This window comes from Ascidiella aspersa, chromosome 7, assembly GCF_963924565.1.
Source record: "Ascidiella aspersa chromosome 7, kaAscAspe10.2, whole genome shotgun sequence".
Lineage (NCBI taxonomy): Eukaryota > Metazoa > Chordata > Ascidiacea > Phlebobranchia > Ascidiidae > Ascidiella > Ascidiella aspersa.
Window position 1 is genome coordinate 3,818,557 of NC_139453.1, and position 23,321 is coordinate 3,841,877.

Genomic DNA, 23,321 nt, shown 5'->3' on the forward strand with positions numbered 1-23,321 from the left:
AGTTTTGCAAAAATACATTTATTCACCTTTAAACGGAAGTAACTCAATTATGTTGAAATTTAGTTTATGGTGAATCAAGGAAAAACGAATCAAACCCAAAGTGACTCAACGTACGTATATAGGGCAATTCAGCAAGTAGCTGTAGATATCGCCATTTCTCGTAAAACCGTTAACGCTCAACAGCAAACATCGATGCCATAGTTAAGACTCGACGGTTGAGCAATAAAACGAAGCCAACAGTAAATCGCGCTTACTTTACAAAAGAAGCAACGTTACTTTGCAACATGCTGCAATAAATTTCTCGGTACGGTAAATGTCCAATCAAAGCCAGAAAGACCACGTATTGGAAGCTATATTTTTCCTAAAAGCATCATAAAACCCAAAACATCCAAAAGTTACGAGGTTCTATGTAATAAATCATTACTTTATGTGCTCTCGTCCCGGGAACGCCATTCGCAAACAACAATGACAATGTAAATTTTGGACGCCAATAAACCCATATCACGTGACAAACATTAACCAATAGGAGGAAAGTACGACCACTTACGTTGCAATCGTTTTCTTTCAAAACGCCGAGACAAGGAATTCTATTCTGTGAAACAAAAAAAAATGCTCTCTGCTGTCACCAGCAACCCGCCAATGTTGCAAAAGTGGTATTTGCTGTTCGAGCAAAACTTATCTTGGCACAATTTAGAAATCTAATACACTCTTAAATTTCAAATAATTTTTCACATTTTTCTGTTTTAAGTAAACGGGTTTTGCGCTTGATCGGTTGGCATATTTTTCTTTAGCTCAACAGACTACTTATTAAGGGCAATTAGAGGATTGGGGGTCATTAAAATGTTGCTGTAAAAGTACTGTTAAAAACACTTTTTTGCTTAAAGTAGCCAGCTATTTACATTTTACCGTAAAAAAGTTAAACTTTTGCGACCGTAGAGAATAACTAGCATGTAGGGATGTCCGATAATATCGGATCGTAGCCGATACCCGATGCCAAGTAGCATCCGTAACCGTCCGATATGACGGTGGTATCGGTGCCAATACAAAACTAATATTTATACAGGAATTCAGGCATGATTTTGATTCTCGATTTCTATGTTGAAAGGTAAGTTTATCAAAAGTATCAGGTCAGTAACTTGGGGAAACTAAATTCTGAACGATAAAGACAAATTTGTCCTAACAACCTGGAAAAAATTGTTATTTTAAACGTTTCAATTTCATGCATTTTGCTTGTTTGGGCAGAGTAATGACGTCATTTGGTATCGACTAAAATAGGTTTCCTCCAAAATATCGGGTATCGGTATCGGAATAAACTGTCAAGTATCGGGCATCATCATTAGCATGTGTTTAACATGTTTAAGTCGTATTCCCTATAAAACTTTTTCTGATGTTATGCAGTGGTGGTTATTGTGTACATGCGTCTTTTGTTGGGGCCGGGTTTACTAATGGAAAGTTAACGCAAGGCTGTGTGTGTAAATTCTGCTTTGTTTGTTCAGTCATACTTAATTAAAGCAAATTGCACTAAATACAGCTACTGGAGGTAATGCCGAGGAAGTTTTGAAAAAGCAACCAACATCATAAGCAAATACTGATGTGTACCACAACATATTTATTAAAGAACAACAAATTTTCGTGTCACCTATTAATAAATTTCATACAAAAACGAAATATATGTTTTTGCAATTATTATCGCAGATCGTTTTTTTTTGTTTTTACATTTAAAACCACTTTTCGTTTTGATAAGTTAAAAAGAATTTGAAGTTTGCAACATGCGCATATTTTGCGACACTGATTACGTATTAAAATAAGTGATAAATTTTAACACCAACGTTGTCCGATTTACAAACCTTTTTAACGTATTTGTGAAGTGCAATGAAATAAGTTTGACAAACTGACAATGTCTGATTGAATGCGCCAAAATACTGATATATGTTTTACTTAACAAGAACCGTTTCATTTACAGTTTATTTTCTGTGTGCTATTTTTTTCAAACTAAAGTGTTAAGATATTTGTATTCGTGTGTACTCGTACATCTATATGGCCAGTAAAAACTGCAATGTCACAAATCATATTTAATCATCTTAAAGTGTTAAAGTGTGATTTGAACGATCTGCGCACATAAGGGTACTCTTCAAACTTGGATCAGCGACCTTCAAAAGTCGAACTGGCCAACATCAATATTTCTAAACAGAGATTTGTGCGCAAATTTTATTATTTTATAATGCATTAGTGGAGATAACGATGGATTCATTTTGGAAATGATCGGCAATATCAGAACCGATATCCTAAGCCAAGTTGTAATATCGCTTCCCGTTCAATATTTGGGTGGCATAGGTTCACATCCTATAGCAAAGTAATGTGTGCACTTTAATGGAACACCTTCCTAACCCGTTAAGTTTTGCAAAAATACATTTGTTTACCTTTAAAGGGAAGTAACTCAATTATGTAGAAATTTAGTTTATGGTGAATCAATGAAAAACGAATCAAACCCAGAGTGACTCAACGCATGTAGGGCAATTCAACAAGTAGCTGTAGGTATCGCCCATTTCTCGTAAAACCGTTAGCGCGCAACAGCAAACATCGATGCCATAATTTAGAACCGACGGTTGAGCAATAAAACGAAGCCAACAGTAAATCGCGCTTACTTTACAAAAGAAGCAACGTTACTTTGCAACAGGCTGCAATAAATCTCTCATTAAATGTTTAATTAAAGCCAGAAAGGCAACCGGTTGGAATTGGAAGCTATATTTTTTCTAAAAGCATCATAAAACCCAAAACATCCAAAAGCTACGTTGTTCCATGGAATAAATCATTACTTTATGTGCTCTCGTCCCGGGAACGCCATTCGCAAACAACAATGACAATGTAAATTTTGGAAGAAACGTGCGGAGTAAGTTGCGCAATAACCCTCTTGCCAATAAACCCATATCACGTGACAAACATTAACCAATAGGAAGAAAGCACGGCTACCTACGTTGCAATCGTTTTCTTTCAAAACGCCGAGACAAGGAATTCTATTCTGTGAACCAAAAAACCTGCTCTGTGCTGTCACCAGCAACCCGCCAATGTCGCAAAAGTGGTATTTGCTGTTCGAGCAAAACTTATCTTGGCACAATTTTGAAATCTAATACACTCTTAAATTTCAAATAATTTTTCACATTTTTCTGTTTTAAGTAAACGGGTTTTGCGCTTGATCGGTTGGCATATTTTTCTTTATCTCAACAGACTACTTATTTAGGACAATTAGAGCAGAGGTCGGCAACCTTTTTTGCATTACGGACCGGTTTAAAACTTAAATTTTGTCGCGGACCGGCCTTAAAAAAAACAAATCTTCAGTAAAGGAAATTTCTTACAATTTTTTTCAATGAACTAATTAAAATACATATGGGTGATGTGGAACCAGTGGGTCAGTTTAGACGTTTATGCATGTGCACGTTTTATTTGCGTTGTAAAATGGGATTTAGAACACTTAGAATCTTAACATGAACTTCAATCTACCCTTCAACATACCGCAACATTTAAATCCAAATGTAGAAGAAAAAAAATTGTTTATTTTGCATTCAACAAATGCTACTTAAGCGAACCATTGGGTTAAATGTTGGGGACCATTTGTGTACAACATCGTTTTAAAGAAATCTCAAGCGCCGTCCAATACAATTGCAATTTTCATCGGCATTTTTTGCTAATTTATTTTTATTACTTTAACATGGACTTGCAATTTAATTTCTATTTCTAACAACAAAAGTATATTTGGAAGTTACCATGTCCTCTATAAGCAATTTTGACGTCATCACTATCAATTTAATGATTGCATGGTGGTCTGTTAATATGTTAAGACTACCACCAACTTTAAAATTTAGAGATACCGTGGAAAAGATGTTACGAAATTTGTTTATTTCTGTAACTTGTGGGCAAAACTGTTGATTTAGTTAACCACTGCCTATTGGTTCCCACCGGGTTGCGAATCACTGTTCCCAATGGCGGCCATTTGCGCTTGGCATGGATTGAGTTGAACGTTTTAGACTAGCTTGTCAGGTGTACTTCCATTTGCCATCACCCAACTAAAATTAAATTAGAATTTTCCTATTAAACCACTTCTATTAAATGTGATAATTTTACTTTTTTGCCTTAAAAATCATTTTATTGTCTTGAATACCCAGTATCTTTCTTAAATGGAAAGGGGAAAAAGCTACTGAGTCACTGGTCCCCATTCTCCCCTACGTTTATTTCGAAAACGTCAAAATAATAAATCATTTTATTATGGGCATTGTTTATAAACACTGTTTGCATGATTTGAGTACATAGCACTTTAGCATGAGCACGCTTAAACATAAAAAAACATTATATATGACACTTTTTTGATGAAGTGGCCATACGAGAAGTAGATTTTACAATAAAAAAATGCATTTTGTATGCTGTAAACGTGTTAAGTAGGCCTAACTCGTACGGCCACAGCACAATGGTTTGTTTTGAATCTCACGAGTGCTTAATACTAATTGTGATTTTTATCATATCAATCAACCATGGAGTGTATCTAAACGAAAGTTATAGTGATTTGAATAAAAAATACAATAAATTGTTGGTGACTTTTTGTTGCTTTTTACGAAGTTTGGTTTTAAATCCAAGTTTTAATCAGGAAATCCTGCTACGGGCCGGTGTTAAATTTATTGAGATTGGTTCTCAGCATGATTTTTCTAAATATAAGAAAATTGCGGAATCAATACGAAGAAATGACCCGTATTTAATGAAATTGACTTTATTGTTGCTACTGTCTTATTGTATTGTTAAATTTAAGCTTGAAAAAGTTTAGTGCAGATAATTGGGACGCCAAAGTCGCGCGGTTGCCGACCACTGAATTAGAGGATTGGGGGTCATTAAAATGTTACTGCAAAAGTACTGTTAAAAACACTTTTTTGCTTAAAGTAGCCAGCTATTTACATTTTACCGTAAAAAAGTTAAACTTTTGCGACCGTAGAGAATAACTAGCATGTAGGGATGTCCGATAATATCGGATCGTAGCCGATACCCGATACCAAGTAGCATCCGTAGCCGTCCGATATGATGGTAGTATCGGTGCCAATACAAAACTAATATTTATACAGGAATTCAGGCATGATTTTGATTCTCGATTTTTATGTTGAAAGGTAAGTTTATCAAAAGTATTAGGTCAGTAACTTGGGGTAACTGAAATCCGAACGATAAAGACAAATTTGTCCTAACAACCTGGAAAAAATTGTTATTTTAAACGTTTCAATTTCATGTATTTTGCTTGTTTGGGCAGAGTAAGGACGTCATTTGGTATCGACTAAAATAGGTTTCCTCCAAAATATCGGGAATCGGTATCGGAATAAACTGTCAAGTATCGGGCATCCTCATTAGCATGTGTTTAACATGTTTAAGTCGTATTTCCTATAAAACTATTTCTGAAGTTATGCAGTGGTGGTTATTGTGTACATGCGTCTTTTGTTGGCACGCGGTTTACTAATGGAAAGTTAACGCAAGGCTGTGTGTGTAAATTCTGCTTTGTTTGTTAAGTCATACTTAAATAAAGCAAATTGCACTAAATACGGCTACTGGAGGTAATGCCGATGAAGTTTTGAATAAGCAACCAACATCATAAGCAAATACTGATGTGTACCACAACATATTTATTAAAGAACAACAAATTTTCGTGTCACCTATTTATAAATTTCATGCAAAAACGAAATATGTGTTTTTTAATTTATGTCGCAGATAGTTTTTTTTTACATTTAAAACCACTTTTCGTTTTGATATGTTAGAAAGAATTTTAAGTTTGCAATATGCGCATATTTTGCGACACTGATTACGTATTAAAATAAGTGATAAATTTTAACACCAACGTTGTCCGATTTACATACCTTTTTAACGTATTTGTAAAGTGCAATGATATAAGTTTGACGAACTGACAATGTCTGATTGAATGCGCCAAAATATTTATATATGTTTTGCTTAACAAGAACCGTTCATTTACAGTTTATTTTCTGTGTGCTATTTTTTTCAAACTAAAGTGTTAAAATATTTGTATTTGTGTGTACTCGTACATCTATATGGCCAGTAAAAACTGTAATGTCACAAATTATATTTAATCATCTTCAAGTGTTAAAGTGTGGTTTGAACGATCTGCGCACATAAGGGTACTCTTCAAACTTGGATCAGCGACCTTCAAAAGTCGAACTGGCCAACATCAATATTTCTAAACAGAGATTTGTGCGCGAATTTTATTATTTTATTTTATTTTTTTATTATTAGTGGAGATAACGATGGATTCCATTTTGGGAATGATCGACAATATCAGAACTGATATCCTAAGCCAAGTTATAATATCGCTTCCCGTCCAATATTTGGGTGGCATAGGTTCACATCCTATAGCAAATTAATGTGTGCACTTTAATGGAACACCTTCCAAACCCGTTAAGTTTTGCAAAAATACATTTATTCACCTTTAAACGGAAGTAACTCAATTATGTTGAAATTTAGTTTATGGTGAATCAAGGAAAAACGAATCAAACCCAAAGTGACTCAACGTACGTATATAGGGCAATTCAGCAAGTAGCTGTAGATATCGCCATTTCTCGTAAAACCGTTAACGCTCAACAGCAAACATCGATGCCATAGTTAAGACTCGACGGTTGAGCAATAAAACGAAGCCAACAGTAAATCGCGCTTACTTTACAAAAGAAGCAACGTTACTTTGCAACATGCTGCAATAAATTTCTCGGTACGGTAAATGTCCAATCAAAGCCAGAAAGACCACGTATTGGAAGCTATATTTTTCCTAAAAGCATCATAAAACCCAAAACATCCAAAAGTTACGAGGTTCTATGTAATAAATCATTACTTTATGTGCTCTCGTCCCGGGAACGCCATTCGCAAACAACAATGACAATGTAAATTTTGGAAGAAACGTGCGGAGTAAGTTGCGCAATAACCCTCTTGCCAATAAACCCATATCACGTGACAAACATTAACCAATAGGAGGAAAGTACGACCACTTACGTTGCAATCGTTTTCTTTCAAAACGCCGAGACAAGGAATTCTATTCTGTGAAACAAAAAAAAATGCTCTCTGCTGTCACCAGCAACCCGCCAATGTTGCAAAAGTGGTATTTGCTGTTCGAGCAAAACTTATCTTGGCACAATTTAGAAATCTAATACACTCTTAAATTTCAAATAATTTTTCACATTTTTCTGTTTTAAGTAAACGGGTTTTGCGCTTGATCGGTTGGCATATTTTTCTTTAGCTCAACAGACTACTTATTAAGGGCAATTAGAGGATTGGGGGTCATTAAAATGTTGCTGTAAAAGTACTGTTAAAAACACTTTTTTGCTTAAAGTAGCCAGCTATTTACATTTTACCGTAAAAAAGTTAAACTTTTGCGACCGTAGAGAATAACTAGCATGTAGGGATGTCCGATAATATCGGATCGTAGCCGATACCCGATGCCAAGTAGCATCCGTAACCGTCCGATATGACGGTGGTATCGGTGCCAATACAAAACTAATATTTATACAGGAATTCAGGCATGATTTTGATTCTCGATTTCTATGTTGAAAGGTAAGTTTATCAAAAGTATCAGGTCAGTAACTTGGGGAAACTAAATTCTGAACGATAAAGACAAATTTGTCCTAACAACCTGGAAAAAATTGTTATTTTAAACGTTTCAATTTCATGCATTTTGCTTGTTTGGGCAGAGTAATGACGTCATTTGGTATCGACTAAAATAGGTTTCCTCCAAAATATCGGGTATCGGTATCGGAATAAACTGTCAAGTATCGGGCATCATCATTAGCATGTGTTTAACATGTTTAAGTCGTATTCCCTATAAAACTTTTTCTGATGTTATGCAGTGGTGGTTATTGTGTACATGCGTCTTTTGTTGGGGCCGGGTTTACTAATGGAAAGTTAACGCAAGGCTGTGTGTGTAAATTCTGCTTTGTTTGTTCAGTCATACTTAATTAAAGCAAATTGCACTAAATACAGCTACTGGAGGTAATGCCGAGGAAGTTTTGAAAAAGCAACCAACATCATAAGCAAATACTGATGTGTACCACAACATATTTATTAAAGAACAACAAATTTTCGTGTCACCTATTAATAAATTTCATACAAAAACGAAATATATGTTTTTGCAATTATTATCGCAGATCGTTTTTTTTTGTTTTTACATTTAAAACCACTTTTCGTTTTGATAAGTTAAAAAGAATTTGAAGTTTGCAACATGCGCATATTTTGCGACACTGATTACGTATTAAAATAAGTGATAAATTTTAACACCAACGTTGTCCGATTTACAAACCTTTTTAACGTATTTGTGAAGTGCAATGAAATAAGTTTGACAAACTGACAATGTCTGATTGAATGCGCCAAAATACTGATATATGTTTTACTTAACAAGAACCGTTTCATTTACAGTTTATTTTCTGTGTGCTATTTTTTTCAAACTAAAGTGTTAAGATATTTGTATTCGTGTGTACTCGTACATCTATATGGCCAGTAAAAACTGCAATGTCACAAATCATATTTAATCATCTTAAAGTGTTAAAGTGTGATTTGAACGATCTGCGCACATAAGGGTACTCTTCAAACTTGGATCAGCGACCTTCAAAAGTCGAACTGGCCAACATCAATATTTCTAAACAGAGATTTGTGCGCAAATTTTATTATTTTATAATGCATTAGTGGAGATAACGATGGATTCATTTTGGAAATGATCGGCAATATCAGAACCGATATCCTAAGCCAAGTTGTAATATCGCTTCCCGTTCAATATTTGGGTGGCATAGGTTCACATCCTATAGCAAAGTAATGTGTGCACTTTAATGGAACACCTTCCTAACCCGTTAAGTTTTGCAAAAATACATTTGTTTACCTTTAAAGGGAAGTAACTCAATTATGTAGAAATTTAGTTTATGGTGAATCAATGAAAAACGAATCAAACCCAGAGTGACTCAACGCATGTAGGGCAATTCAACAAGTAGCTGTAGGTATCGCCCATTTCTCGTAAAACCGTTAGCGCGCAACAGCAAACATCGATGCCATAATTTAGAACCGACGGTTGAGCAATAAAACGAAGCCAACAGTAAATCGCGCTTACTTTACAAAAGAAGCAACGTTACTTTGCAACAGGCTGCAATAAATCTCTCATTAAATGTTTAATTAAAGCCAGAAAGGCAACCGGTTGGAATTGGAAGCTATATTTTTTCTAAAAGCATCATAAAACCCAAAACATCCAAAAGCTACGTTGTTCCATGGAATAAATCATTACTTTATGTGCTCTCGTCCCGGGAACGCCATTCGCAAACAACAATGACAATGTAAATTTTGGAAGAAACGTGCGGAGTAAGTTGCGCAATAACCCTCTTGCCAATAAACCCATATCACGTGACAAACATTAACCAATAGGAAGAAAGCACGGCTACCTACGTTGCAATCGTTTTCTTTCAAAACGCCGAGACAAGGAATTCTATTCTGTGAACCAAAAAACCTGCTCTGTGCTGTCACCAGCAACCCGCCAATGTCGCAAAAGTGGTATTTGCTGTTCGAGCAAAACTTATCTTGGCACAATTTAGAAATCTAATACACTCTTAAATTTCAAATAATTTTTCACATTTTTCTGTTTTAAGTAAACGGGTTTTGCGCTTGATCGGTTGGCATATTTTTCTTTAGCTCAACAGACTACTTATTAAGGACAATTAGAGGATTGGGGGTCATTAAAATGTTGCTTTAAAAGTACTGTTAAAAGCAATGTTTTGTTTGAAGTAGCCAACTATTTACATTTTACCGTAGAAATGTTAAACTTTTGCGACCGTAGAGAATAACTAGCATGCAGGGATGTCCGATAATATCGGATCGTAGCCGATACCCGATACCAAGTAGCATCCGTAATCGTCCGATATGACGGTGGTATCGGTGCCAATACAAAACTAATATTTATATAGGAATTCACGCATGATTTTGATTCTCGATTTCTATGTTGAAAGGTAAGTTTATCAAAAGTATTAGGTCAGTAACTTGGGGAAACTGAAATCCGAACGATAAAGACAAATTTGTCCTAACAACCTGGAAAAAATTGTTATTTTAAACGTTTCAATTTCATGTATTTTGCTTGTTTGGGCAGAGTAAGGACTTCATTTGGTATCGACTAAAATAAGTTTCCTCCAAAATATCGGGAATCGGTATCGGAATAAACTGTCAAGTATCGGGCATCCTCATTAGCATGTGTTTAACATGTTTAAGTCGTAATGCCCATAAAACCTTTTCTGATGTTATGCAGTGGTGGTTATTGTGTACATGCGTCTTTTGTTGGGGCCGGGTTTACTAATGGAAAGTTAACGCAAGGCTGTGTGTGTAAATTCTGCTTTGTTCGTTAAGTCATACTTAATTAAAGCAAACTGCACTAAACAGGGCCACTGGAGGTAATGCCGGGCAAGTTTTAAATAAGCTATTAAAATCATAAGAAAATGCTGATGTGTACCATAACATATTTAAACAAAAAAATTTTCGTGTCACCTATTAATAAATTTCATACAAAAACGAATTAGGTGCTTTTTCAATTATTATTGCAGATAGTTTTTTTTTTAATTTAAAAACACTTTTCGTTTTGATAAGTTAGAAAAATTTTTAAGTTTGCAATATGCGCATACTTTGCGACACTGATTACGTATTAAAATAAGTGATAAATTGAAACACCAACGTTGTCCGATTTACAAACCTTTTTAACGTATTTGTTAAGTGCAATGAAATAAGTTTGACAACCTGACAATGTCTGATTGAATGCGCCAAAATTTTTACTTAACAAGAACCGTTCATTTACAATTTATTTTCTGTGTGCTATTTTTTAAACTAAAGTGTTAAAATATTTGTATTTGTGTGTGTACTCGTACATCTATATGGCCAGTAAAAACAGTAATGTCACAAATTATATTTAATTATCAAGTGTTAATATGTGATTTGAACGATCTGCGCACATAAGGGTACTCTTCAAACTTGGATCAGTGACCTTTAAAGTCGAACTGGCCAACATCAGTATTTCTAAACAGAGATTTGTGCGCGAATTTTATTATTTTATAATGCATTAGTGCAGATAACGATGGATTCATTTTGGGAATGATCGACAATGTCAGAACTGATATCCTAAGCCAAGTTATAATATCGCTTCCCGTCCAATATTTGGGTGGCAAAGGTTCACATCCTATAGCAAAGTAATGTGTGCACTTTAATGGAACACCTTCCTAACCCGTTAAGTTTTGCAAAAATACATTTGTTCACCTTTAAACGGAAGTAACTCATCTAAGTAGAAATTTAGTTTATGTTGAATCAATGAAAAACGAATCAAACCCAGAGTGACTCAACGCATGTAGGGCAATTCAACAAGTAGCTGTAGGTATCGCCCATTTCTCGTAAAACCGTTAGCGCGCAACAGCAAACATCGATGCCATAATTTAGAACCGACGGTTGAGCAATAAAACGAAGCCAACAATATATCGCGCTGACTTTACAAAAGAAGCAACGTTACTTTGCCACAGGTTGCAATAAATCTCTTATTAAATGTTTAATTAAAGCCAGAAAGGCAACCGGTTGGAATTGGAAGCTATATTTTTTCTAAAAGCATCATAAAACCCAAAACATCCAAAAGCTACGATGTTCCATGGAATAAATCATTACTTTATGTGCTCTCGTCCCGGGAACGCCATTCGCAAACAACAATGACAATGTAAATTTTGGAAGAAACGTGCGGAGTAAGTTGCGCAATAACCCTCTTGCCAATAAACCCATATCACGTGACAAATATTAACCAATAGGAAGAAAGCACGACCCCTTGCGTTGCAATTGGTTTCTTTCAAACGCCGAGACAAGGAATTCTATTCTGTGAAACAAAAAACCTGCTCTCTGCTGTCACCAGCAACCCGACAATGTTGCAATGGTGGTATTTGCTGTTCGAACAAAATTTACCTTGGCACAATTTTGAAATCTAATACACTCTTAAATTTCAAATAATTTTTCACATTTTTCTGTTTTAAGTAAACGTTTTTTGCGCTTGATCGGTTGCTATTTTGCTATTTTTTGCTATTTTTTCAAAACAAAAGTGTTAAAATCTTTGTATTTGTGTGTACTCGTACATATATATGGCCAGTAAAAACTGTAATGTCACAAATCATATTTAATCATCTTAAAGTGTTAATATGTGATTTGAACGATCTGCACACATAAGGGTACTCTTCAAACTTGGATCAGCGACCTTCAAAAGTCGAACTGGCCAACATCAGTATTTCTAAACAGAGACTTGTGCGCAAATTTTATTATTTTATAATGCATTAGTGGAGATAACGATGGATTTACAAATGAAGCAACGTTACCTTGCCACAGGTTGCAATAAATCTCTCGTTAAATGTTTAATTAAAGCCAGAAAGGCAACGGTTTGGAATTGAAAGCTATATTTTTCCTAAAAGCATCATAAAACCCAAAACGTCCAAAAGTTGAGGTTCCATGAAATAAATCGTTACTTTATGTGCTCTCGTCCCGGGAACGCCATTCGCAAACAACATTGACAATGTAAATTTTGGAAGAAACGTGAGGAGTAAGTTGCGCAATAACCCTCTTGCCAATAAACCCATATCACGTGACAAACATTAACCAAAAGGAAGAAAGCACGACCACCTACGTTGCAATCGTTTTCTTTCAAAAAGCCGAGACAAGGAATTTTATTCTGTGAAACAAAAAAACCTGCTCTCTGCTGTCACCAGCAACCCGACATTGTTGCAATAGAGGTATTTGCTGTTCGAACAAAACTTATCTTGGCAAAATTTTGAAATCTAATACACTCTTACATTTCAAATAATTTTTCACATTATTCTGTTTTAAGTAAACGGTTTTTGCGCTTGATCGGTTGGCATATTTTTCTTTATCTCAACAGACTACTTATTAAGCACAATTAGATGATTGGGGGTCATTAAAATTTTGCTGTAAAAGTACTGTTAAAAACACTTTTTTGCTTAAAGTAGCCAACTATTTACATTTTACCGTAAAAAAGTTAAACTTTTGCGACCGTAGAGAATAACTAGCATGCAGGGATGTCCGATAATATCGGATCGTAGCCGATACCCGATGCCAAGTAGCATCCGTAGCCGTCCGATATGACGGTGGTATCGGTGCCAATACAAAAGTAATGTTTATACAGGAATTCACGCGTGATTTTGATTCTCGATTTCTATGTTGAAAGGTAAGTTTATCAAAAGTATTAGGTCAGTAACTTGGGGTAACTGAATTCTGAACGATAAAGACAAATTTGTCCTTAACAACCTGGAAAAAATTGCTATTTTAAACGTTTCATGTATTTTGCTTGTTTGGGCAGAGTAATGACGTCATTTGGTATCGACTAAAATAGGTTGCGTCCAAAATATCGGGAATCGGTATCGGAATAAACTGTCAAGTATCGGGCATCCTCATTAGCATGTGTTTAACATGTTTAAGTCGTAATGCCCATAAAACTATTTCTGATGTTATGCAATGGTGGTTATTGTGTACATGCGTCTTTTGTTGGCACTGATAGAAAGTTAACGCAAGGCTGTGTGTGTAAATTCTGCTTTGTTTGTTCAGTCATACTTAATTAAAGCAAATTGCACTAAATAGGGCTACTGGAGGTAATGCCGATGAAGTTTTGAAAAACCAACCAAAATCATAAGAAATGCTGATGTGTACAACAACATATTTAATAAAGAACAACAAATTTTCGTGTCACCTATTAATAAATTTCATACAAAAACGAATTAGGTTGTTTTTCAATTATTATTGCAGATAGTTTTTCTTTTTACATTTAATGCCACTTTTCGTTTTGATAAGTTAGAAAGAATTTCAAGTTTGCAACATGCGCATATTTTGCGACACTGATTACGTATGAAAATAAGTGATAAATTTTAACACCAACGTTGTCCGATTTACAAACCTTTTTAACGTATTTGTGAAGTGCAATAAAATAAGTTTGACGAATTGACAATGTCTACTTGATTGCGGCCAAACATTGAAATATGTTTTACTTAAATATATAAATCCTGCCTTTTCCCTGATTATAAACAAGAACCGTTCATTTACAGTTTATTTTTTGCGAGCTCTTTCTTTCAAACTAAAGTGGCAAAGTCTTTGTATTCGTGCGTACTCATACACCTGAATGGTCAGTAAAAACTGTAATGTCGTTTATGTTGTTCATTTTATCTCATTGCAAAGTTGCAGAAATAAATAGACAAAACGTTTGAACACCGGCTATATCACAAAACTCCACATTTCTATCGGATTATTAATGTATCAAAATAATCTTTCAAAAAATACAGCAATTAAAAATAAAGAATTAGAATATTACAATTCTCAATTCTACACGTTGTTCGTATTTCTCTTGCCTGACAAAATTAAGTAATTGGCTGGACTTTGAATTTAACATGGTTTTACTTATAATATTAAAAAAGGTATGGATTTGCTGACAATTTGACTGCTCAAAAAACAAGCAGTTCCATCGAATTATTCTGGCAAATTCTCTTTTCTCTACATGACTCTATAGCAGTGTTTCCTAACCGTTTTAGCGCTCGTACCCTTTGAGCTTTCATGAAATTTTCTCGTACATCCTGTCTACAATGGTCGACAGAAGCAAATAAAATTGACATAATACGAATTGTACGCTGTGTAATTATAACTTACGTGTTGAATGCATGCATTGACAATACCTCGCACAATCAGTCAATTTACTAATGGCTATTTTGTTGTTGCTTTTAGTAAATTAACATATTTAATTCTTCATAAATATGCCTTAATAGCACATAACTTCACACTACATGACGTACCTCCTGTTTTGGTGCTCCGTACCACCAAGGAGTACACGTATCCTGGTTAAGTACCCCTGCTTTTTACCGACACGAAATGTCTTGCTTCACCATTTGACCAGCTTTGATGTTTTTCTCAGCACCTTTAAACGGGGCGGTTAACTTTTTTCTTACAACCAATAAATTTTCGCTCAGACTGCATGGCGCGTGACGTCATACACTTGTCGCGTTACCTTCAGTTCATGTCGCGTGTCGCTATAATAGTTACAAATGTTACCTGGTAGCACAGTAGTGACGTTTTTCTTTGTTTCCACAACATAGCACAATGTGAACCCCGACTATCCAAAAAGTGCAGTTGTTTGCTATGCATGTGTGCACATTTAGAACATTTATGCCATATGGTTGTGCATTCTCAGTAGCACCGACCGAACTGTTAAAAGAAAATATACACATTTTCTTTTCTTTTTTTGTTTCCATCAAACGTTTTGGCTAATTTTATTGCTAATCAAATTTAAATTAACTCTCAAATAAATCTAGTTGTCCAAGTTTTGCGCCAGAGCGCCAACTAGTGGAGTTTCAGCTCTGTATCAGCCATATAAGCATTTAAATAATAGCTTACTCTAAACATTTTAAAAATACCTCTAATGTGAAACATCAACTGATAAAGAACTTACGTAAGACTGCGTTTATAATGAAGTTGCTTTTAAACTTACAGGTTTAGAAAGCTTGTGGCTTATCATTGCTTTCGTTTAAAACACTTAAAAATACAAATGAGATTTGTTGTAAATGAAGTTGATTTGAACACATTTGCACAATTACAAGCAACCTTTGAAACCAACCATGGGTCCACTACGAACCCCACTTCGAGAAAACATATCCAGGAGTTTTTTTAATGGATTGAAAAATAATTTTTGGCTTGTGACGTATGCAATATTTGTAATTTTGACAAAATTAACTTTGTTCTAGTTTATCGTTTTGTAATAATCGCTTTTCTGCGTTACTCGGAATCGCGGCTTGCAATGTAATCGGCCACTTTATAAATCGCGCCGAAGGCTTTATTATGGTCTATGACGTCACAATGTCAGGTAGCCTGCGTCGCGTGGAGGAAATAAAGAAGCGGGTTGAGGGGGTTCAGGCGGGGCCAGGTTCCTACCCCTGGTCCTGGTGGGAAACAAATGCGACCTGGAAAATTCTAGAAGCGTAGAGCTGGAACAGGCAAACGCCTTAGCCAATCACATCGGCGCTGTGGGTCACGTGAGTTGTTCGGCTTGTGGTTCGGAGAAAAAGGTGACGTTGGCCTTCGACGAAATCTGCCGTAAGTTATTTGATAAGAGCTGATACCAGATGCCAAGTGGTACTATCAGTTCTTGTCCTATACAAAATTTGAGACGATTAAATTTAATTTTTATCTGAAAAAAAAACTACCTTTTACAATTTTCCGCTTCTGTTTCGGCCGCTCTAATACTTTGGCCGCGTTTGTGCCTTATATAAAGCGACATGACTTGATAAAAGTGGAGCCGGCTACTTATGGAGCGGCCATTTAAACTGGCCGATTTATGTTGAGCAAAACGAATTTAAGGCGCCGAAGCAAACGCAATCAGTTTGGTGCAGAACGAGCCGTAAGAAAGCAAACGAAAAAGTGAAATAAATATAAACTACTGCAGTGGTCAAGCCAGCAAAATCAAAAGGCGACCCATCTGTTGAAAAACACTGATTGAAACTAAAATTATATTCCCCAGTCTCCACAAATATTTAATAACCTGGACTGTTTACTTGCTGTTTGTTTTTTTAATTGTTTCAAAACAATGGCCATTATTACTAGCTGGTTATTCCTGATGATTTACTGACGTTTAGTTGTTGTGTTTTGTTAGCTGGATGTTTTTGCAGCAGGAAAAATGATCAGGTAACTTGTGAAAGATGAGTACTGTTGCAGTTCAAAACGTTCGTTCACAGTGCAAAAACTGTCTAAAACTAGTAAAACTACATTAATGTATAGCAAACGTAATATTACCTACATCGTTTGTGACGTAACAGAGCATGACAATTGAAGGTGTGGTATATCTGTGATCGACTGTTGTACTGCTCATAAATGCTAAAATAACAAATTATTAAGAGTAAAATATTTATAAAGTTTTGGATGGGCCATGCCCTGTGAGGCTCAACCCTGGCTACGCCTATGCCCCGTTTGCCCTAAGTTCTATTTTCAGGATGTTGTTGCTTTTAACTAGATCGCGATCATTTCTGACTTTGTATTACGTCACAATGCAGTTAAATTAGTTTTTTAAGTTTCCTTTTGTTTGTTCAATTTGCTTCACTGCTCTTCACTTTTTGTCCTATTTAGTTTCCTGCCGTTACACCTTTACGTTTTTATCTAAATAAAGTCTTTTAGAATAAATAGCAACTCAATTCTCAGTCAAGTTATGACAAGAACATGTCGAATTGAATATAACTCCTTGTCTAAAAAAAGCGCTAACATTAAAACTGGTAAACTCGTGCGAATATGAGCAAAATCTCAAGGAAAAAATAACATAAACGCAACATATAGCAATTGAATTGTTTTATCTTCCAAAATTAAGATAAATAACCAGTGTTGCAATGACCCAAGTCAATGCATAGACCACACGGTCCGTTTAAGAACTTGAATAACTTTGGCGGCCGCCGATTGATCGGGTCGCGCGATACGAGCACCTCGTGCGCTCACTCACGCTTCAAGTGACCGCTTTTTCCAGGTGATTTCTTATGGCGGTGCCGCCGGGTGGCGACAAAGCGCGCAACGAGTTCGGCCGATGCTGGTGCCCTTAAGACACTGCTGTTTAATAAATTGACTTGACTTAAGTCTTTTCGAGTAAAATTACTTGCAGAGAGAACATTTTGGAAAGCCCTGATTAAAATCATGCCGAGGATCTTCTTACGAAATTCGTTCGATCCAATAAAAACGTTAAAGAAACTAAGTTATACCTGATTGCCACCACTGTATCCGCTAAACGCACTTTTTTTTACAAATGTAAAAGAGTTTTTAAAGACTTTCAACACCAATCGTTTTCTGAAGCCCACGCAATCAATAGTTTCAAAAAGTGTCCAAATGAATTTATTGAATTCTTGCAAATTTAGCAATGAGCAATAGCATATGGACCAGCATTACGTTAAGGAAATACGGGAAGTAGGCTAACTAACCTCATCTTACGGATTTCGTTTACCCAAAAACCTCGTCTTAAGAAAGTAACTCTATGCATTCTTGTTTTTTATCCCTGGTTTTCTATTCTCCAACTCCATAAGCAGATTGGTAGCTAGGGTATTTTGCGCCCGGGGGCAAACTTTATAATTGGCGCCCCTCCTTCATGTTTAATCACATTTTCTATTACGTTAACATAATATACCTTACTTTATACGGCAAAACAATTCAAATTTTAAAAGAACATTGTATTTAAAGAAGAAGCAGCCTCAAAGAACCGGAGTTCTTAAACTTTTTTAAAGCAGTCCACTAAAAATAATTGGTTGCGTATTCGGCTCAGCAAATGTGAAACTATAAGGAATAATTTTTCTTAACTAAATTTTTCTTGAAAAAAAATGTTATTCTATTATTTTTAATATACACTACGATTTTACCTCGGCGTGCTTAGACCTCGAAAATTGGTCCACGTACCCCCATGAGTCCGCGTTTCAAAGTTCAAGAGCCCCTGGGTTAAATGTACAGTTGTTCTTGTGATCAACAGTGTTTCTAAACCTTTTTTGTGGTTGCTACCCGAATACTATAGGCATAAGTAAAACAGCGAAGCTTTGGCGACCTAATTTCTCTTCACTCAACTGTTTTAAGCTCAAAGCGCACAAATCGTAAGACCCTTACGCTTCCAGGTTTTTGATGTTAAAACCTTTACGCTTCCAAGTGTTTGACGTTAGCTCTTTCCCTTTTCATGTTTTCGACGTTTATATATATTAGTCGCAGTGTTTTTTCGGGGTCGCATTTTAGCCGTTAAAAACTTAAACCCTGGGGATGAACCCCTAATCTTCCAGAATTTTGAAGTATTTTCATCTATCTCTCCAAGAGTTGATATTAGTTAAAATGCCTACCCTTTTAAAATTTTGACGTTTAAACTATTACCCTTTCTTGATTTTGACGTTAGAGCCTTTATCCTTTAAATAATTTTGGCGTTTAAAGTTAAAACTTTCACCCTTCCAGGATTTTACGTTAACAACTTTCACCTTATTAGTCATTCAAAGAGACATCTGGGTTAGGATTCTAGACCACCTTCGCTTTTGTTTATAAAATATTTATATATTTTTCTTAAACTAAAAATATATAATTTAATATGGTACCTGTAATCATTAAAAGACGAGAACTTGGCAAACAAAGTAAGCCAGATTGCCTCAGCTTCTCACAAGCGGACTTGCTTTTAATTGCAAGGCTTAAGGAATCCATAAATATACTACAGATTACTACAGAATTCTTCTTTGAATATTTTAATTTTGGCTCGCTTCGTTGTGGTACGATTTTGGTCTAGAATCCTATCACAGCGTTAAAACAATTGTTAAAGCAAAGCACGATATTTTGATCAGGGTGTTGGTTAGTGTTTGGTTGATGGCGTATCAAGTATTATTGATATTCATTAACAATATTGCTGATTAACCTACCAAAACCCAAACGCTAACTCGCACCACACCCTAACCCAAATAATGTTCGTTGTGGTAGTAGTATATACCGCGGCTAAATGACTTAGCCTGAACTCAAATCATAGTTGTGTCGCAACACGTCAGCACATCAAATTAATTCTTTGTTTTATCGCCTTAATGTTGCGTCATGAAAGTTTTTGTTTAAATTCCATTGCCGATATCTCTTGCTAGAGTTTGCAACGAATGCCTTGTTACACCAATTTTTATGCGTCAGAGCTGTATGTGATGTGACGTATATCCGTTTAATGTGAGCGCTTTGTTTTGAAATTCGCCTTATTGTCAACAATCCATTATTTTTAGAATCGAACGCCAGTTACGTCGCAATGTAGATCGAAGCGCTTTTGTTCAAGCCATATTGGGACAAAAATATTATTTCCGTCTATAAGAGTCGAGAGAAAAAGGTTTAGACCACGCCTTGTTATCACGTGATATTTTGTTAAGTATTATAAGAATTAATGACGTAAATCTTTCTTTATCGCAGAAATTTTCTTAACTGATTCTCGTCTATAAATAGCGTGTTCAATCAATATAAACCAGAGAGAGAGAGATAGGGGCTTTTATAGCTACTACTCAGACAGCAAACTCGAGTGCTTTTGTGACTGAACCAGTATCACCCAGTACTGCCTAGTGCAGAGGAGGCTTTTACAGCTTTTACTAAGACAGCAAAATTGACTGTTCATGTATCTGAACTAAAGGAAAGAATTGGACCTGAATGGCCTCACGAAGACAGGCCATCTCAAATCTTGTAGGAGTGTGGTCGATTCATCTTGGCAATTATATAAATGAAGACTCATTAACGGACCCAAAACCCCCACAATTGATGCCCGCGAGTGAGGAACGAACCACCTGCAAACTACTTTCCCAAGAAGACTGAAGAAACGAAGCTGAAGTAAAATTTGGACCTCAAATCGAACAAATACTTTGCAATCGACGACGCGGACCACTTGCAAACTGCTTTCCCAAGAAGCCGGACGACGAACTCTATTTTATATATATCTTATGGACCGCATATATCTTATGGACAAGAAAAGATGTGCCTTCCAGCTACAAGCGACCGCCTAAAAACTGTCATGTTTGGAACTTGCAAGAAGCCAGCTTTAGAAGAAAATAATCTCAACGAAAGATACGTGAAGAGACGCTCCATAGCGTCAGCAAAGCATTTGCTTGGAATTCGAAACACGAAATACAAACAAGCGTTGCCGATAAAGACATCACCACTGTTTGGAATCATGGAAAACGAAACGGAATTATGGATTTCACAATAACTGATTCTGCCTAGTTTATCAGGTGAAAATATATTATACTTTTAATATATATATATATAATTATTAAAATACCGACCGAAAGGTCTGTAAATTGTTTATGCGACATTTTTTTGAGCCATTCAAATGTGTCCAAATTTTGCCCGCGTCAAAGCACGCGTAGCGGAAATACTTCGTAAAAGCATAGTAATGTCATTCACAAGCGAAAAATATGCTTCAACTCGTGTAAGTCTATAAACACGACTTTAGGGATAAAACCCTGCTCGCGTTCGTAATGTGTTAAATGTTTTATGTAAATATTTTCAATGCATCGCTTGCCTTCGTGCTTTTCAAATGCAACCCCAATTAAATAGGCGTAAATCAAACAACTTCCGTAACGGCACTCTACGTGGAAACTGAACTCGTTTCCAACCGCATTTTCCCTTCCTAAAACAAACAGCGTTTCTATAAATGGATCCGCAGCTACTTATAAAACGCAAGCCAGTCAAAATGACTAATTTTAAGTGTACACTTCTATACGTCTAATATATTATATCTCATGAACCATTTTGTGAAACTCACTCGCAAAAGCTTACTATTTTAACACGGATTGCCAGTACGCGTTAAGACACTTGACCCTACCTAAAAAGTAGCTTGTTCATCTGTAAACTTACGCCCAAGGCGTGCCTGGCTTACAAGGCTTAGTTGCCACTCGATCGCTTTTGAATATGTTGGTAAGCTAGCAACCGACAAAACCCATTAGCGGTGTTTCCGTAAGTTATCGCTTTTCAACGCCGGTACTTAATCCCTCCAAGCGAAATGTAAAGCAAAAAGTCTACGTTTCCAGATAAATTTCACTTATCTTTTCAAAAGAATACATAGCATACGCATTAGTTCTCAGCGAGTGCTATAAATGTATTCCGCAAGTTACCAATGATATTCGGTAACGTCAAATATCCTATAGCTTGCTAGGTCACGAGTTTTCATCGCTAACGTGTTGTTGCTACGTTGACCCTAAATATATCATGGTGGTTAATTCTACCATTTCCACGATAAGAAAATCCCCTTATCCGACCAAGACCTATATGCGGTCGCAATTACAAAATAGCTGGATAGAATTTCCAACAACGCCTGTCCTACTTCACAAACCCTAGAGTTGCCACGCCAAAATGAAGTTATGATAAACTTCGACTAGCCAGTCGAATGACGATAACCAATTTCAATGAAAATGCACGTTGCTCGCGAAATGCCCCACAAATGTTCACTTGTTGCAAAATTGTTATAACTATAATCATTGTATGTATCGCTTTTGAAGCGAAGAAATGTAAAAATGTTACCATTATGTATAAGTTACTCTATGTATCGCGTATATTGTAAATTAAATAACCATGTAATCGCTATAAAGTATATGTCATTGTATGAATCGCAAAGAATATAAATTTAAATGAATATATTGCAATAATTAATTGTCTCAAACTTTAAGTGTAACCTGTCGCGCCTATATATATATAAGTATAAAAAAATGTATGAAACTATAACCAAAATGTTAATAACCTAAGTTTGAAGTGTTGCAATAAAAATACTCCCACGACATTTTGAACACACATCTGCCGAAAAAAAAATTTTGAAATTTCAGAAAACAAACACAACAAGCGTTGGACAAAGCGATAGATCGAGATGCAACGCGCAAAAACAACGGCTTCCTGGTGACGTCAGAATTGCAACGCACCGCGCAGGGATTTTCACCTGCAAGCCGCACAGATTTCCTGAAAAGCAAAAAAGCCACAGCAAACTGCTCTGGCGTGTCGATGAAACACATTTCAAGCAACCAGCGAACGCTGACATCAAAATCCTCCTTGCCAGTTCAGGCACAAACGAAAATTTTCTCGAGGAATCAGGAATCGAACCAAAAACAATTGCGCAAATGCGTTGAATGATCGGACAATTTCGCGTCCAATGCTCCATAAGCATTTCACAACAGCTGAAACACAACACACGAAAACAATTGGAAAAGAATGTCATTCCTATATATTCGAAATGACTGCAAAACCTTTGCAAAGGGAGTATTTGTCGCAACACGTCAGTACATCAAATTAATTCTTTGTTTTATCGCCTTAATGTTGCGTCATGAAAGTTTTTGTTTAAATTCCATTGCCAATATCTCTTGCTAGAGTTTGCAACGAATGCCTTGTTACACCAATTTTTATGCGTCAGAGCTGTATGTGATGTGACGTATATCCGTTTAATGTGAGCGCTTTGTTTTGAAATTCGCCTTATTGTCAACAATCCATTATTTTTAGAATCGAACGCCAGTTACGTCGCAATGTAGATCGAAGCGCTTTTGTTCAAGCCATATTGGGACAAAAATATTATTTCCGTCTATAAGAGTCGAGAGAAAAAGGTTTAGACCACGCCTTGTTATCACGTGATACTTTGTTAAGTATTATAAGAATTAATGACGTAAATCTTTCTTTATCGCAGAAATTTTCTTAACTGATTCTCGTCTATAAATAGCGTGTTCAATCAATATAAACCAGAGAGAGAGAGATAGGGGCTTTTATAGCTACTACTCAGACAGCAAACT

The 23,321-nt window shown here is 35.9% G+C and overlaps 1 pseudogene; it reads left to right on the forward strand.

The window, feature by feature from the left end:
- The first annotated feature begins 1,073 nt into the window (after positions 1 to 1,073).
- The window catches only part of LOC146137309 (fatty acyl-CoA reductase 1-like), a 28,501-nt pseudogene continuing 6,253 nt past the window's right edge, over positions 1,074 to 23,321 (forward strand).